At 43.9% G+C, this 16904-nt stretch overlaps 1 protein-coding gene across 24 annotated transcripts in view; it reads right to left on the reverse strand.

The window, feature by feature from the left end:
* The window catches only part of LOC132469750 (tyrosine-protein kinase ABL2-like), a 93430-nt gene that overhangs the window by 40103 nt on the left and 36423 nt on the right, over positions 1 to 16904 (reverse strand). Inside the window, exons 1-3 of one of the 24 annotated variants that reach the window (XM_060067801.1) lie at positions 16142 to 16300; positions 14924 to 14974; positions 12408 to 12486 (exon numbers count right to left, since the gene is read on the reverse strand). The exons of 21 other annotated variants lie outside the window; for them this stretch is intronic. The gene's annotated coding sequence lies outside the window, so the exon portion shown is untranslated. 2 more of the 24 variants (XM_060067802.1, XM_060067803.1) reach the window with 2 other exon arrangements.

Raw genomic sequence — 16904 nt, forward strand, 5'->3', positions numbered from 1 at the left:
AACGGTTGCCCGCTTGCCCGGGGCAACTAAAAATAATATTTGGGCAAGTTGAGATGATTTCTGGTTGCCCGAAAGGGCAAGTGCATTTTTTAGGGTTTGTTCATATAAAGTCTATTTATTTAAGAGTTTCTAAAAACTGCAGAACCACCATTTTCTTCCGCAAAATCACACAAAATAGATATATTTTCAATTGATCAGCGCGCTGTCTTCTCTTCTCTCGGACAGCGAGTTAACAGACACACAGCGCTACAGCGCGAACATAGCCCCGCCTCCTGTCACTCACTCGCAGTGCGGTCTCTGGCAGTGATTCGGCACTAGTCTCAATGCTCCGTGTGACATTTACATTTAGGGCATTTAGCAGACGCTTTTATCCAAAGCGACTTACAATAAGTACATTTTGCCATGAGAAGTGCATCAATATATCGCTGTCGGTACAGAAAGGATGTTCATAGAAGCAAGTGCAAGTACAACAGTCGCTAGGCTAACCAATTCCCCGTGTTACAGCCATGATAGCAGCTACTGCAGTTGCTACACAGTTAAGTACTATAATACAATACAATACAATACAGTGTACAATGGTGGCCAGAAGGAGGAGGGTGGCTATGCAGTGTTGAGGTGGACTCTGAACAGGAGAGTCTCAAGTCTTTTTCGGAAGATAGTGAGCGACTCTGCGGTCCCGAGAGCGGCAGGGAGCTCGTTCCACCACTGAGGTCCCAAAACCGAGAAAAGTTGTGACTTTGCTGAACGGCCTTTGCTAGCTCTTAGCGATGGCGGTACCAGACGTCCAGCTGAGGTAGTTGAGCGGAGGGATCGAGCTGGGGTGTGTGGCTTTAGCAATGCTTGGAGGTAGGCAGGGGAAGTTCAATCGACTGCCTTGTATGCCAGTACCATCGTCTTAAATTTGATGCGAGCTACTACAGGGAGCCAGTGGAGGTCCCAGAAGAGGGGGGGGTCACATGGGAGAACTTCGGTAGGTTGAACACGAGGTGCGCTGCCTCATTCTGGATGCGCTGCAAAGGTTTAATCTAATCGCAGAGGCAGGAAGTCCAGAAAGGAGTGAGTTGCAGTAGTCGAGGCGGGAGATGACCAGTGATTGGACTAGAAGCTGAGCTGCTTCCCTTGTGAGGAAGGGCCGGATTCTGCGGATGTTCTAAAGTGCAAATCTGCAGGATCGGGCCACCGCAGTGATGTTTGCGGTGCAGGATAACTGATTGTCCAATACCACACCGAGGTTTCTGGCAGTTGGAGAGGGAAATAAAGTGATGTTCTCGACGGTGACCAGTAAGTCCATGTGTGGGCAATCTTTCCCTGGGATTAGGAGGAGCTCGGTTTTGTTGAGGTTAAGCCTCAGGTGATGGGCAGTTGTCCAGGTGCTGACGTCCGCCAGACATTCAGATATGCGTGTTGCAATCAGGGCTTTATCAGATGAGGGGAAAGAGAGAAATAGCCGAGTGTCGTCAGCATAGCAGTGATAGGAAAAGCCGTGTGATGCAATTACCGAGCCCAGAGATCTGGTATAGAGGGAGAACAGAAGAGGCCCCAGTACAGAGCCTTGAGGGACACCAGTTTCAAGCGTGCAAGGTTTGGACAAGGAGCCATTCCATGTCACTTGATAGCTGCGGTTCGTCAGGTAGGATGTGAACCAGGAAAGAGCAGAATCAGCGATGCCAAGTTCGGCAAGAGTGGCAAGAAGGACCTGGGGGTTCACCGTGTCAAATGCTGCGGACAGGTCGAGGAGAATGAGAATCGATGAGAGGGACGAGGCTCTGGCAGCACGGAGGGACTCAGTCACAGTGAGGAGAGCCGTCTCGCTGGAGTGTGCCTTCTTGAAACCTGACTGGTGAGGGTCAAGGTGTTTGTTAGATGAGAGATAGGAGGACAGTTGGTTAGCAACGGCACGTTCCAGTGTTTTAGACAGGAATGAAAGAAGAGATACCGGTCTGTAGTTCTGGATGTCGGTGGTATTAAGAGTTGTTTTTTTGAGGAGAGGCTTTATTCTGGCAGTCTTGAAAGACGCTGGAACAATGCCTGAAGTGAGGGAGGAGTTGATAATTGAGGTGAGAAATGGCAGGATCTCGCTCGAGACATCCTGGAGGAGAGGATAGCGTCAAGGGGGCAGGTGGTGGCATGGTCAGATGTTATTATTCTATTGACCTCGTCAGAGGTGAGAGGGCTAAATTGGGTAAAGACAGAGGAGGGGATGGGAGGAGGGAGAATGGAGGCAGGGATAAAAGAGGAGCTAATGTCCTTCACTTTCTGGGTAAAATAGGTAACAAAGTCATCAGCATTGAGGCAGGAAGGAGGTGGGGGTGAGGGAGGGTTGAGGTGGGACGAGAACAGGGAAAACAGTTTCCTTGGGTTTGAGGCAGAGGAGTTGATTTTGTTCCGGTAGAAGGCCGATTTGCACTAGTGCTGAAGCCTGGAGGATGAGAACTACCAGAAGGAGGCTAACGCAATTTTGCAAGGGTGTGTTAATTTTTTTTACGATTAAATCTAGCTGCAGGGGAACTTGATTGTCTTCGGAAACATACAGTGAGCTCACAGGCAGGATGACTGCTGTCTGACAGCAAGAATACTGCTTTTTTTTTCTCCACAATAACAACAATGAGATCAGGGGGAGGATAGTGATGTGTATTATGAAGCCATTCATTTTGCAGTGACCGTCATGGAGCTTCGCCGCTACACCTTGTCCGCAAAGGCTGGTGCAGATAGTCCCGGGGGGGGGGGGACGAGAGTGTGATTAGAAAAATAGAAACCGTAGCGAATAAGCTGAATCCTGAGGGCAGAAATGATTGTGGCCATATAACTATAAATTCCAATAAAAATGGATGTGCGCGTGTGTGCGTGCGTGCGTGCGTGCGTGCCCTGATAACATAAAATGTTACACAACTGACATCACCTTGTTTACGATGTCACTAATCATATGAATTATCTTTGCACCTAGAGATAGCGCCCTCTCCCTCCAATTGAAAGGTGTTAAGTTAGTTAGTAGTGGCTATATTGCCACTATAGCCACCAAGTATGATGCAAATCTCCTGGCTCCTTTTTTGTGTCGATTATTTTGGCTAAATCAACTTGGCCTCTCCCACCATGGCTGGCTTCAGCCAGGGCCAATCCTTTGCACTCCGCGATGTTCAGTCCCCCTAACTCGGTTTCCTTTGGCGTTACTGCCCAGGATGTGAGTCTCCCTGTAAGAATCATGTACACACCCATTGACCCATTGAAGCTGCTTGGTAAATGGCTGCATCCGTCTTCCTACGGCCATGCTCGATTAAATCAAATACTTTGCTGTCACGAAGTGTTCCGAAAATGAATACTTTTTCATGGGTGTGTGCTAGGGCTGTCACTTTTTCCAAAAATGAAATTCGAACGAATTTCGAATGTCCATAATTAATTCGAATACATTCGAATACATTCATTGTGCCCTAATAACATCAAATGTTATACAACTGACATCACCTTGTTTACGATGTCACTAATCATATTAATTATCTTTGCACCTAGAGATAGCGCCCTCTCCCTCCAATTGAAAGGTGTTAAGTTAGTTAGTAGTGGCTATATTGCCACTATAGCCACCAAGTATGATGCAAATCTCCTGGCTCCTTTTTTGTGTCGATTATTTTGGCTAAATCAACTTGGCCTCTCCCACCATGGCTGGCTTCAGCCAGGGCCAATCCTTTGCACTCTGCGATGTTCAGTCCCCCTAACTCGGTTTCCTTTGGCGTTACTGCCCAGCAGGCGCGTCGTTAGCAATTGAAAACATCCGGGGCTTTACTCCTCCGTCCTGACTCCTGCGTGCTACGGTATCTTAATTAATTAAATAATTAATTAATTAATTAATTAATGTATCGATTAATTAATTAAGGGCGCCCCCAACACATAGGTCGCCTATGCCGAGCGCCAGGGCAAAAATAAGACATTAGAATAGCCTATATAGCCTGCGTGCACCTACCCGATGTCAAGAAGCCATCGCTGCTCCGCCTCCGACGGACCTTTCTCCCCCAGCCAGGCAACGGCAAGTAAGTAGTGGTCTGCTTTTATGTTTCATTTTTAAGCTATTACTTATTGTCAGTGTAGGTTTAATGTTACAGATAAAAACATGCTTTATATTTAGTCAGCATTTCAGAGTTCTAATGTTTTCCCGGAATATGCATTCCTAAACTGTTCACGTCAAGTTCTCTTTAAGATCGCATGAGATGATATGTGCTATCGCCAGTGGCGATTTTAGGGGGTGGCCTGGGGTGGCCAGGGCCACCCCTGAAAGCTCATTGGCCACCCCTGTGTAGGGTTGGGCATCGAGCATCGAGCATCGAATGGAACCGGGACTAACATTCCGGTTCTCCCGGAATCGTTCAAATTTTAAAATTTCGATTCCTAGTTTCGATGCCCAGTCCGCTGACCGGAAGAAGAAGCCGCCGAACACTAACGAAGAAGAAGCTTCCGGAGAACCCGCCAAACTGTGTGTGCGTGCGTAAACATGGAAACTGTGCGGCGGCGCTCGAAAGTGTGGCTTAACTTCACTAAAATAAATGACAAGTCGGCTCGGTGCAACATTTGCAAAACAATTATATCGTGCAAAGGCGGGTGTACCACCAACATGATCAAACATCTCCGGGGTCATGGTGTACAGATAACTGAGTGCCCCGTCTTTGACGCGCTGCGCCGGCCATCCTCCGTTGCCACTTCCTCCGCTGCCTCTACCTCCGGCTCCGACCCTCACCCTAGCACCGCACTATCGGGTAAGCAACAAATACGTAAACGGTTGGTCAACTCAAATGCAAATACCAAGGATACGAAAAACGTATCCTTTGCTGGCAGATCTTGCTTTCTCATATTTATGTGTTCAAGCTTCATCTACGCCCAGCGAACGTGTGTTCTCCACTGCAGGAGACACTATCTGTCCAGAACGCTCACGCCTACTGCCCGAGAAGGCAGATATGATCATTTTCCTAAACAAGAACTGTTTCTGATTTTATACTGTACCTGCTGCTAATCTGGGCTAGGTTGTACAAGTTGTTCCTCTTTGTTTGTTCGATATTATCTGCACCAGGTTAGCCCATCAGTTGGAGCTCAGTTCAATGTTTAAGTACCTGCAGGATGTCTAAATTGGAAGTTTTCAAAAGTGAATTAAACTATCTTGTGAAAAGTGTACCTCTGTGTAAAGAAAATTCATAACATTTATATTTATTTCATAGATTTGATATCTATATACTACCTAGTTGAAAACAGCCCTGTGAGAAATTCAAAATGAAGTTCATAAAAAATAAAAATGTCATTGAATTCAAATTCATGGAGAAGTTCAGACTATTTCATCCAGAAAGACCTCTGGTTAGCTAGCTCATTTAAAACATGTAAACTTTTTTGACCCTGCCTCTTAAGAGAATCGGAATCGAGAATCGTTAGGAACCGGAATCGAAACGAGGAATCGGAATCGGAACCGGAATCGTTCAAATTCAAACGATGCCCAACCCTACCCCTGTGGCCACCCCAGATCTGATAGGTAGTTGGTCAAGTTCGTCAACACAAGAAATAAGAGAAATACTGTCAATCAATGATGACAGCTGATCAACTGATTTAGGGTCAGTTTTACATTTTTAACTGACACAGTAATGGTCGTACTGAGGCTGTGAGAGCTGATTTCTGCTCGGCGGACATTTAGCTATGCAGGTCAGGTGACCCATGAGATGAGCGCGCTGCACATGCTGCTGGTCCGTGAAACAGGAGGACGACAACGGTCACAGTGACAACGTGAACAATATAAAAACGATAAAGACGCTGAAATCTGTCGTTGAGAGGTATGGTAATTTAATGTTTAGTTATATCGTAGTTCCCTCTGAATGTGTAGGAAAACTTTATCCAGCACTAAGTAGCAGCTAAAAGACGAACTACACTGCACTATCTAGCTTAGCAGCCTGCAAACCAAGTTAAGCATGTAACGTTAGTGTTTTGGATACCGCCATGAAATATGAAAAGATGTTTTCTGGACTGAAGACTGATGGTGTTTTTTGCAGATGTGTGTGTTCAATAGAGCTAATGTTATATTTTTGGCCAACCAGTGTGTGAAACATAGTGTGACAGTCTAGATTTAAGTAGCTATAACACAAGAACAAGCTGTGTCTTATTTGTTGCATTCAAATGCCACAAATGCTTGAGATGCAATATGCGTTAATTGTGTTATTAAAAGTGAGTTGTAAGAGTGGTAGTTATGTAAAAAATAAACCTTTAGATCCTATAAATAGACATAATTAGGCACATTGTTGACACCGCCTTTCTTTTTGACATTTTAATGGAGTCAAAGCTGTTATTTAAGGGGTTCCAAGTTATATTCGGTCTGGTGGCATTGCATTGGACTTTAAGTCTTGTCTTGTGGTCTTATGGCCTATGTGAAAGCATTTTGTAGCAGGAGAATGAGCAAAAGCAAGAACTAGCTACCTCTATTGCACTTTGTTACTATTATTAGAATCCTCTATTGTTCATGAGAGTTTGAAGGTTTACATAACATTACTTTATAGTATATACTTTGGAGTTAAGATTTGTTTGGTTTATGTTACAATTGTTTATGTATATTTATCAAGTTAATTTGTGATTCTAAGGCTTAACTGTTTGATTTAAATAAACTTCATAATTTATGTTGAATCAAAGCCAACGTTTATACCTTCATCAGGGCCCTGGACATGAATACTGTCTGGGTTGAAAACCCACTTTTTGCACATTTTCATACATCACAAGGCATCCTATAGAATAACATTATTCAGTCATCAGGCCATCCTCTGTGTCACCTGTATTGTTACCTATGTTGGCTTTACTAATTTAGGTGCCATCTTGTGGTTAAATAAAAACACACCAAAGCAAAGAACAAACCAAACAAATCGAATTCCAGTATCTCCAACAAATTAGATAAATAATAACGTAAACTAAGCATGTAAAGAACAACAAATATTTCTGTTTTTTTCCTTACAAGCTTAATTTATCCTTTGCTTACAGATACACTTTTTAATAAGGTCTATCTTAAAGCATTTTGGTTTGTTCTGTTGCCTGGATTGCTGTGTTTTATGTAACCACAAGATGGCGCCTCAATTAGTAAAGCAAACCCAGGTAACAATACAGGTGACACAGATGATGAGCTGATTAATGTTATTATATAGGATGAGTTAAGAGCAGTTGAATTTTGCTACTCTAATTTAACTTGTGAAGAGATGAGGACTTTAATCCACTATAAGGAAATGGCTCTTAGAAAATGTGTACCCTATTCTGAACATAATTACTGATTAAAAATAGACATGTTAAAATAACCAGATATACTTGAGGACTGTGATAGGTGGAAATGGAATAAAAAAAAAAAGTCATTTCACCAGCATAGACACCTTTATTTGACAGTTATGAGACAGGAAATCATGGGAGAGAGAGGGGATGCAACATGCAGCAAAGGACCTGGATTCGAACCGCAGTTGGCTGCGTACGTGTATGTATTAAACTTCGCTATGCCATGGCCACCCCACACTAGCTTTGTGTCCCATCTTGGCCACCCCAGTAAAAATGTCCTGGATACGCCACTGGCTATCGCGCGACCTGTAACCAGGAAGTAAACACTCGCTTGCATGAAATGATATGCGCTATCGCGCGACGTGTAACCAGGATGTAGATTTAAATAATGAAAAAATAATCTTCCCAGACTGTTTCTGTTACTTGCTTATGCTGTATGCAAGTTGTTTAAGAAGCTTATCTCCATATAAATCTGAGCTGTACATGAATCTGTTAATGAAGTCTCATTTCGACTCCTTCCTCCACTTCACTATTCATGTTCTGTTGCTTGCAGTTAACTACAGCCGCCCTTCCTGGGTAACGCCACCACCAATCCCTGGTCATCCATTGAAGCCATCTCTCTCACTCTGTACAGTCACACTGTTGCCGCTTCATTCTCATTGTCTCATAATCTCATTATTATGGCTGCTGTGGATGCTTTAAAAAATAAACATTTTTCTCTTAGGTAAAATCAAACCAGTGGGATGTTAGATTGAAAACCTCCAAAGCAATGTATTAAAAATTGAAAGACAGTATATATGTGAAGTTTCTTTTTTGGGGATTTTCAAAATGAGGTACCAGAATGGATTGTCAACCCACTGTTTCTCAACCCTCTCTGATTATTACTATGAGTAGTAGTATTGCATGCATACAGTACTCACATCAGCGTCACAGTAAGCCTATAGAGGCTGCAACCATTTGCTTCTCAAAAGATTGTAGTGTTTTAGAATGAACAACCACTAGAGAGACAAGACAAGACTAATTTTGATTGACAAGTTGGCTAGATTTATATATGTATTTATATATTTTTATTTATAAGAATGAAAGAAATTGTGTAATTAAAGAATAAAACAATGATTGATGTATTTTTGTTTGAATAGCATCTTGCTCCCGCGGCCAGTGCCAGCGCCGGCATTGCAAGGGGAGGGATATTACGTACATTTGCAGGAGGCGGGATAAGTGCGGCCGCTGTCACTCAGGTTTGTTTTGGTTTGACGCAGACAGCATGGAGGCAGAACAGACCGCAGAAGTCAACGCGATCGTCTTCAATGTTGCTGCAACGATGCAGCATATATTCAGAAGAGCAGCCAGTACTTACGTGTATGAAAGCAGCTATATATATATATATATATATATACTTTTTTTGTTGTTTTTACGGCAGAGATCCGGGGCTGATCCCAAAAGATCCGGGGCTATAGCCCCGAATGCCCAGGTCTAACGACGCGCCTGCTGCCCAGGATGTGAGTCTCCCTGTAAGAATCATGTACACACCCATTGACCCATTGAAGCTGCTTGGTAAATGGCTGCATCCGTCTTCCTACGGCCATGCTCTATTAAATCAAATACTTTGCTGTCACGAAGTGTTCCGAAAATGAATACTTTTTCATGGGTGTGTGCTAGGGCTGTCACTTTTTCCAAAAATGAAATTCGAACGAATTTCGAATGTCCATAATTAATTCGAATACATTCGACCCCCCCCCCCCCCATAGAACACGACAACAGTCTTGATTTTTTATGTTGCTCTCGTATACCTCACGTATACCTACTGAATTCATAACAGCACAGGATAAAAACACATCTTTGATAACACATTTGTAAACACAAGAGGAAGCTCCGACACACAAGTGCGGCTGTCTTTTACACATTAACAATAACTGCTCGGAGCGCGATATGCGGAGCGCATGTCGTCCATGGCACACACAGCCTATATAAACGAACAATCTGTGAGGCCGACCTCCAACACGGCATGCTGCTCTTTTTATTCCTTACGGAAAGAAAATTACAAGTAGTCTCGCAGCTCTCCGTTACCGTTGCAGCTGCTTGTGTCAGCCGTGCTGTATAAGTCCCCAAACAGGCTGCCCATCGCGCCCAGCGCAGCAGCGGACTTTTCTCCCTGTCGTGTGCGATCAGTGTCGGTCTCCGTTTCAGTGAGCTCGTGTGAGAGGCTTTCAGTCACGAGATGTTTCTGTGCAGGGGAAAGGTGGACTAACCGGGAGAAGCGGGGATCCAGGAGGGCCGCTTTATTGAGGAAAAGCCACTCGCCGCTCTCTTCTTTATAGCGCATTTTTACAGTTCGAATGGAGAATTACACTTCGAATTCGAACTTTTCACCCCACCTCACCCCAACGAATATTCGAACTTCGAATAAAAAGTGACAGCCCTAGTGTGTGCTTGTCTTTCAACAAGAGATGGGTGGGGTGCACAGGAGATGGTAGATCTCTTCTCCGGGAGAAGAGATCAGAGGATGCAGAGGATTAGAGAGGGCTGAGTGCAGGAGGAGAGGGGAAGACTACAGAGGAAGAGGAGGGTTTAAAAGCCTCTCAGGCAGCTCTGAAGAGGGGAGACTAATGAATAATGGATGCTCCTCTAAATAGAGACAGAGCGGTAAGGAGCCGGTCTCTGTGCAGCTCAGGGTCCAGCCAGCAACACAACGCAGATTGTTCCAACTTCAGACTACTATCCCGGCCAGTGGGGTTGGCCAATGGCGCTCCCCCTTTCCTGCCCTGTCCTCCTTCATCGTCAGGGCAACCGCCCAGGAGTAGCATGCACCCTGAGCATGCGACGCCTCCTTACCCTTTCGTTTGTAGAACCACAGCATACAGCTTCGGAACACAGACATGGGAGAGGGCATGGAGGTAGTAGTGAGAGGGGCGGGGGGCCCACACAGACTGGATCCAAGGATATGGGTCGATTAAATTATATTTTATGATATATTATTATAATCATAATATAATCAATATATTCAATATATTGATTAATATAATCAAGTCATATTTAATGGATATGAGAACAAGATGTTGAAGCTTTTCTTGACAATCAACTCAGAAGGAGTTATCTTTGTTTTATCAACTAAATGTTAAATGTTAAGAACACCATACCATATTTGAGAAAACAATGCTGGGGACAGGGTCTCTTATTCTCCCCAGCAATGACAGACTTGCTTTCCCAAGAAATGTCTTCTTTCAATTAGGAAAAGGCAGTCTTAATAACACAACAATCCAATATGTGGTCCATTAAGAAGCATGCAAGCATTCCATAAGAAACAGAGGCGATGGAAACAGAAATTGAAAGTAGTCCTACACACTCATTATTAGATCCAGTATTGGCTGAAATGGCTATGCATTACTAATGGGACAAACTGGCACCACACAGGTAACGCTTAACAAATAAATCTTCAGGACTGACTTCATGCAGACCTGTGACATCAGCTGATGATCATAAATACAGGACAACAACGAGACAGTTATGCTTCAACGCAGAAGTAAAACCAAACATTGGTATGGGAATGGAACTGTTATCTAAAACCAAAACAAACCTCCTTCCTCATAATCAGCTGATCAACACGTAATTTACATTATTGATAATAATCTTCCTACATGAATAAACTTAAGCTCATAAATAAAAAGACGTCCATCACATGGAGCAAAGACTAAACAGATGTAAGAAAACCAACAGCTCAACAGCCCTAATTGCCTCATAGCATCCCATAGAGCTACAGGCTAATACTCCAGTCAAACTGCCCCAGAACTCACACGCATCGTAGATGGAGCGCCTTCGTAAACATTCCAGTGGGGTTGGCCAATGGCGCTCCCCCTTTCCTGCCCCGTCCTCCTTCATCGTCAGGGCAACCGCCCAGGAGTAGCATGCACCCTGAGCATGCGACGCCTCCTTACCCTTTCGTTTGTAGAACCACAGCATACAGCTTCGGAACACAGACATGGGAGAGGGCATGGAGGAAGTAGTGAGAGGGGCGGGGGGCCCACACAGACTGGATCTGGTGACCAGAGATGGTGGTGCTGGTGGTGGTGGTGGTGCTGAGGGAGGCTGGGAGTGAGAGAGGGATGGTGGAGATGGCCGGGCCGGTGGGTGGGTGGGCGGGAGGTGAGTAGGTGGTGGAGGCGATGGAGTAAATGGACACTGATGCAGGGATGCGAGAGAGATGGGTGGAGGAGTTAGTTTAAGACCTGGTGTGCAGCGGGAGAAGGGAGTCCGTGGCGGGCTGGCCTGGCCAACTCCCTGTCAGAGGAACCGAGGGAGGGCGGGGGAGACGAGGAGGGGAGGGCGGGGGAGACGAGGAGGGGAGGCGGTATGGGAGGTGGTCAGGGGACGGAGGGACGGTCAGACGGACACACGGTCGCAGGACGGCAGACGGTTGCTACACGAGCGGAGGCTCAGCAATGATCAGACAGCATGGGCCGCAGTGACCACCACAGGAGATAACACGGCATCCAGCTCAGCAGTATTCCATTCACATCCCCAGAGGAAAAGACCCGACGCGAGAAACGCAAGCGGACCCTCTTCTGCCTCCTCCTCCTCCGCGAGCCAGGACAAGAAGCCTCGCCGGACGGTATTCAAGAAAAATCTCCCCACTCCTCCCGGCAGAAAAAAACAAATGTCACGGCTCCGTTGTAACGCGCGGAGCGCTACCGCATGCCGCTAAAGTTCCCGTAAACAGAGGGAGACGCCGGTGACGGAGAAGCTAAAATCAGCTCCGATGGCGACCATGCCCACATTGACACTGTGCGCGTGTGTGTGGGTGCGTGCGTGCGTGGGGCTGAGAGTGTGTGGCTGCGTGTGTGCGGCTTCGCGTGTGCCCGCGCGGATGTGTCTCCAGACACAACAGCAGTACTCCACAGCATGGAGGGGGGTGAGGGTGGGGGGGGGGAAGAGAGAGAGAGAGAGAGAGAGAGAGAGAGAGAGAGAGAGAGAGAGGGAGGGAGAAGAGAGAAAGAGCGAGCGAGCGAGCGAGAGAACGCATTCGATCAGTAGTGATGGATGTACTGTACAGCATTGGCAGTGTGAGGAAGGGTCACTGGCCATGCAAGCAGAGGAAGGAACGGGAACCATTTTGCACCGCTGAATGGAAGAGAAGAGCCAAAACTCACCTTGGAAATGGAAAGTCTTCTGGTCCACGGTGATGGTGAATGTGCTGTCGTCCTCGTCATCAATGCCGATTACAGCGCCCTAGGATAATCAGCGCATGAAAGAGGCAGAGCGAGGGAGGGGGAGAGATAAAGGCAGAGTGAGGCGGGGGGGGGGGGGGGGGGGGGGGGGAAGGAGCAGAGTCAGACAGAGGGACACGTCACATGCTTGAATCCGTTTCCCCTCTCCATCCTGTCCTCACTCGACCATCTTCTCTGTCTGCAAATCCCTTTTGTGTCTCTTAGCAAACTCAATATTGCTCTCCTATCTCCCCCCCCCCCCCTCCCTCTCTCAACAGCAGGAAAATAACCACAGCACACTTGCTGGTAGGCTGAGTAACTGGTTTGGCATTGCTACCTAGCAACAGAGATGGGGCGTGTCTGCTTCGGACCTGCCAAGTCAACCTGTATTAATCCAAATGTGTCCCTCGCTCTGAAGTGTAGTAATACGAGCATTAGAAATAAGTGTGTTATCTTGTAGCAGTGATGTGATTGCCATGCAGATTCAGCCCAAATATAGCAGTGTATATGTTACATTTGCCAACAGTGAATGAAGCTTCAGGAATCAATAAGGTGGCCTCATTGTATGATTTTTTGCTAGCATTGCATTGCCTTTTCTAATTATAAATAAATCATTAAGAGCATGAAGTAAAACAAAACAACTCTTTACATTTTTATCAAAACTCCCATCACTCATACAAAAAACAACCTATTCATTTTAAAGGTAGAGACAGAAAGGTTTGCAGGAACAGGTTATGTTCTGCCATGAGACTGATATTTCGCAACATTTTCGAGTGGACAACTAGGTGTTGAAGACAACCACAATAACTTACCAAACCAAGCTGCTCTAGTCTAACTGACATTTTAAAACAGCAGAACATTGATAATGTCCAATAGAAACCAACTGGTAATTTTCAAATGGAGACTTAAGGCAGACAACTAAAAAAAAAGACATTGCAAATTAGTGAGCAATGACTGGGTGTTTTTCCAGGAGCAAAAGTCAAGGGAGGGCTTCCAGCCATACACCCACTTGTCAATGGAAAATCATAGCACACAATGACAATGTGACTGTATGCGATGATAACATAAAATTATCAGACTTACTATTACCACACTCAAAACAAAACCTCCAGGATATTAGAAAAGCATGACATCTTTGAAAGTTGTATTTAGGCAAGGTGTAGTAAAATGTAATCTAGCATTACATTTTCTGTTCATTTCAATGTGGTTTGGTACACAACTCTGTTTGTTTAGCAAACACACTGGAGAGCAGTCTAATGTGCTGGCTGCCTTTAATTAAAAGAAAACCAAAAAACGGATAAGTTTTCTTTTTAACCATGATGAGGTCTAACCATTTCAGAAAAGGTTGAAGAGGTTATATTTTATTGTACAGGGACCACACAAAAACAAGATATAACTTTAGAAACAACTGATTCTGAATCAATTGCTGCCATCTAGTGGCCAAACCTGTATATGGTAATATTAATGAGTTATAGGAAAACGGTATGATTTTTTCTTCTTAAAAATTACATGAAATTAAACATAACTTATTCACTCTCCATCAAATTTCCGCTAAACTAGACATGTTACTTAGATTGTGTCACCAAAACCAGCAGTCGTGGACAACATTGCACACACAAAGAAAGCATTAATTGAATCGGACGTCCTTCAAGAACTGTAGCCATCGCAAATCAATACCCATCCCTCATGATTCCTCCAGTGATTAACATCACTGTAGTATTCTGCTCTACTTGGCAATGCATCATATCAAAGAAGCAAGTGCATTGTTGTTATGCATTGGCCTCATAATTACTCATGGAATAGCCTACTTTGACTCTGCAAATCGACTGTATGACAAAGCAAGAAGATAGTAGTAGTGGACATAGGCCATATCATATATTTTGAGGGAGAAGTAATAGAATGAAGAACTACAATGGTGTATCAATTAATCCTTAATAAATTATCCCTATCATGTTTAAAGAACATTGAACAATAGTGGCTTCATAGTTATTGTTAGAGCAATAGCTGGGATAATACTTCAGTTGTGTTTCTAATAAAAAAAGAGAAAGAGATCCAGGCTTTGGAATTTTCATATTTCATCGGATCCCATTTAATGTTTCCATGTTAATAACCAACATTTCTAAACATTTCTTTATGGCTAAACTGCCATTTTAAATTATTATTTTTTTCACTGTTATTTTTCTTTTTAATCTAGTTAGTCTTATGTTGTATTTCTTTTAATGTATATTGTAGCACTTTGAGGTCATTAAGTTGATGTAAAGGGCGTTATAAATTAAATGTATTATTATTATTTCACCGCCTGGAACGATGTTAAATATGTCCATATTGGGTTAGGCCAAAATAACTGTCACCCAAGAGCAGTTATCAGGTCATCAGCTCAGTCAAGGCTGTCACATTTACTCAACCACTCTGGCCAATCTCTCAGAAGCATTCCATGTAGTGTATCCTGTGTTTCTTACCCTGAGACGAACACAGCCTCTTCTTGAGCCTCGCATCATCTTGTCCTTAGACTGCAAACAGGGAACAATCAGAGGATCAAAGACAAACAATGTCAGTATCAATCCATAATAATGTGATGAAATGTGTTTGGTTTCATTTGATTAGTCGTATTCACTGCTGAGTAAAGTTTTGTTCATTAAGTAGTTTCTCTAGTATTGTTTCAAATTAAATCAATTAATATTATGGTTAGGATCAGATTTTGTTGTCATTATCCAAATACGTATGTATGCACCCGTCCAAAACATGCCTGATGAAACCTGGTCTTTAAAAAAGGCACTAACAACTTTGAAGTTGAACTAGAACGTATAAGCAACGAAGCAATAATACCCGTTTGTCCTGCATTGATTTGGAGATGGTGTGCACCCCTTTATTCTTTCCCAAATAAAAACTCACGCATATGACAATGCGGATAGTTGATCTAAGGCTGGAAAAAACGTAAGAATGTAAAATAGAATGTAAAGGGAATCGGTTAGGCTCCCATGATGGGAATACAGCTAATGTCAAAGAGATAATCACACTCATGCTTCCAGTTGCTCTGACAATATTCATTCACAGCTACCTCGTCCCCTTTCCGAATTGTGATATTAAGCATTAGTCTGATTCATACATAGTTGTATGTATAGTATACACTGTCAGTCAACCCTCCTTTTTTTAAATAGCAAACAAGTCAGCGCTGACAGTCTCTGTCAACGCTGTCACGTTAGCATCATCTAGCTTGCTTCTCTAAGCAGATTCGAGAGAATGGGTTACTTGCTTGCTTGCTTGCAGGATGGGCCAATGCGGACATGCATTGCTAACAAATGGCTTAAAACAACCACGCACGATAAGACACTGTGAAGGTATTTACAAACCCCAGATTCCATTCAAGGAGTAGGAATGTCAAGCGGTATCCTGGCTGAGGTCTTTGCTACTAGCTTTGCTAGCTGTACTCAGGAATCATGAAAGGAGGAAGCACTGAAAATACCATAATCTGATTGGCCAGCTGGTCCTCAGGCGCCGATACAATTGGTCAAACGTGGAATCCGTCACAATCTATCCCCGCCTCTTTCTGCCAGCTGAGACTTCCAACTCCTGACCAACACTAGGCCCTTTATTAGACTTAGGTTTGATCATCAGTTTAGACTTAAACAGGTTATACTATTCTATGCGACGATTTGAAAACAAGAAGAGGTACATACCGTGTAGTATGACAGCAAGCCGGCATTGTAATCCAACACAAACCAACGATACTGCCAACCTTTCATGACGTTAGTCCACTTACTCAGCGGCCCCTCCATGATGGACGCCATCTTTACACTGAACTGCGCTCGGGGAGGAGTCGGATATGGTGTGGGGCGCGCGATCATCCAACCCAACCAAACAGCAATCCAGTGGTGGCCATCGCTGGAGTCAGGACATTGCCTTGATGTTTTATTAATCCACATACATATTTGAAGAGAAAAGATGGTTCTCATAATGGCAACCGTGGGATGAACTTCGTTTTTACCTCGAACATATACAGAGGTGTGGCTATAAATGTAACTGTTCATAGACAGTAAAATAATACTCCAAAAACCACAGGGTATTTGGCAATAACTTTATTATTTAACACTGATGAGAACTTCACAGTAATACACATGAGCATTAAATAAAAAACAAAATGTATTTTGTACAATAGAATGAGTTAATATGTTAACATCTCTGCTGTATTTTCATCCCTGTTTAGATTCACATCTGCAGTGTGTGTGTGTGTGTGTGTGTGTGTGTGTGTGTGTGTGTGTGTGTGTGTGTGTGTTCTCATTGCACTCAACAACTGAAGAAGTGGCCTTTGGTATTATGTGTACACACATGTTATCTTCTGATAAAAAAAAGCATAACTGAAAGGAAAGAAAATCCATTAACAATATAAATACAGGCAGCATAAATAAACACAATCAGAAGTTTGTCCTGAGCAGGCTGGGG

Source organism: Gadus macrocephalus, chromosome 12 (assembly GCF_031168955.1).
Source record: "Gadus macrocephalus chromosome 12, ASM3116895v1".
NCBI classification, from domain to species: domain Eukaryota; kingdom Metazoa; phylum Chordata; class Actinopteri; order Gadiformes; family Gadidae; genus Gadus; species Gadus macrocephalus.